This window comes from Malania oleifera, chromosome 12 (assembly GCF_029873635.1).
Source record: "Malania oleifera isolate guangnan ecotype guangnan chromosome 12, ASM2987363v1, whole genome shotgun sequence".
NCBI lineage: Eukaryota > Viridiplantae > Streptophyta > Magnoliopsida > Santalales > Ximeniaceae > Malania > Malania oleifera.
Window position 1 is genome coordinate 27,504,559 of NC_080428.1, and position 2,053 is coordinate 27,506,611.

General features: G+C 37.9%; 1 non-coding gene across 1 annotated transcript; it reads left to right on the forward strand.

The window, feature by feature from the left end:
- Positions 1–890: 890 nt before the first annotated feature.
- Positions 891–997, forward strand: LOC131145322 (small nucleolar RNA R71). The gene has a single exon (XR_009134105.1). It is a non-coding gene; the product is annotated as a small nucleolar RNA R71 (small nucleolar RNA).
- Positions 998–2,053: the final 1,056 nt, after the last annotated feature.

A 2,053-nucleotide genomic window follows, 5' to 3' on the forward strand; every position in this document is an offset into this window, starting at 1 on the left:
ATGAAATTGCCGGAAGCGTGTCCGTCTCTCTTGGTGTGTCATCCACAATCTCCTCTTCTTCCCCTTTATTCTTGCTTCGGACATTCTTTTCAAGTGTAGGTGTGGACATGGTTTCCTTTGCTGGTGATTTCTCAATTTCTCTTCCACTCCTAAGTGTGATGACATTGCATTGTTCCTTAGGATTCACTTCTGTGTTGCTAGGAAAAGTTCCTCTCTGTTGGGTATTTATAGTCGTGGCCAGTTGCCCAATTTGCATTTCAAGGTTCTTCATAGTGGCTCCCATACTGTTGCAATGAGTCTTAATGTTGTCTAGTTGTGCATCTGTCTTTTTAAACCTTGCTTTTGTCTCCTCAACAAAAGATATCATGGCATCGTCAAGTGACATCTTCTTCTCACCTTAATGACTCTCAAATCCTGCAGGAGGTTGCAACACATTCCTTGTATTTCCATAAGACAAATTCTCATGATTTCGAAGCCCCGAATGGTAATATTGTGGCAAAGGATCACCACGATAATTGTAGTTCTGATTATTGATGTATTGAACCTGTTCTTGACTCGCTCCAATACTCGAATCTGTCCTACTTGTAGCTGCCATATATTCTGCACCTTGTGGTATCCTCTGGGTTGTCAAAGCTGAAATCTGATGGGATAGAGAAGCGACTTGAGCTGAAAGTGCAGCAAACGCCTCTAATTCATGAATTCCAGCAACTTTCTTAGCCATAGTTCTTTCAGTTGGCCATTGATAGTTATTTGAGGCCATTTCTTCCAAAAGAGCAGTAGCACCCTCAGGTGTCTTTGACATCAAAGTTCCCCCAGATGCAGCATCAACTAAAGTCCGCGTTTGCCCATTTAACCCATTATAGAACATCTGAATTTGCAACCAATCCGGTAATCCATGTTGTGGGCAGCGTCGAATCAAATCTTTATACCTTTCCCATGCTTCATAGAGTGATTCAAAATCATGCTGCTTGAATTGACCAATCTCACTCCTGAGTTGAGCTGTTTTTGCAGGTGGAAAGAATTTAGCTAGAAATTTTTCTGCCATGTCCTACCAACTAGTAATACTCCCAGGTTGTAGCGACTGTAGCCAACCTCTTGCTTTGTCCCTCAAAGAGAAAGGGAATAATCTCAGTTTAATGGTGTCTTCAGTAACACTATTGATCTTCACAGTATCACAAATCTCCAAAAACATCGCCAGATGGATATTGGGATCATCAAGTGGCGATCCACTGAATTGGGCCTGCTGCACCATGTTGATTAATGCGGGTTTGAGCTCAAAATTGTTGGCATTAATGGGCTGGCGTCTGATACCCGAATAATTGTCATTCACAACTACTTGCACAGAATCCTTCAAGGCGTGTGGTTGCGCATTATCTTGTTCGTTCTCCATGGCTAATACCCTCTTTTTCTTTAGTGCTCTGAGCGTTCTTTCAATCTCCGGATCTAAATGAATAATGTCACATATTCTAACCCTGTGCATCCAACATAAAAAAAAACACACCAGAAATATAAAAAAAAAATTAATAATAAAATAAAATAAAGAAAATAAATAAATAAAAATATAAAAAGATAATTCTAAATTAAAACCAAGATTACTTTGTATCAATATTGGCAAAAATAAGATAAACTCAGTCCCCAGCAACGGCGCCAAAAACTTGACCAGTGCAAACTACAAGTACACAGTATCGTAGTTTTATAATATAATGATGTGTAGAGTATCGTCCTCAGGGATTGATGTCTTAATTTTACCAAGTACTGAAATTTTACTAACCTTGATTTTATTTAGAAAAATTAATAATTTTAGACTGCAAAATTTAAACAAAGCTACTTTAAATAAACTATTTAGGAGAATTTAAAACTGGATACCGCGTGTCAAATTGATGATGGTGAAAACTTCTAGGAAACCGATTTCACCTAGTTTCTCACTATGCTTTACTCATTTAACTAATTCAACTTCGTTTTCTCTGTTTGTTAGCAAATCGCAAATTTTTCCAAAAGCCTCTTTCGATAGTCAATCAGAACCTATTCTTGTTTATTATTTAACATAAGAGTA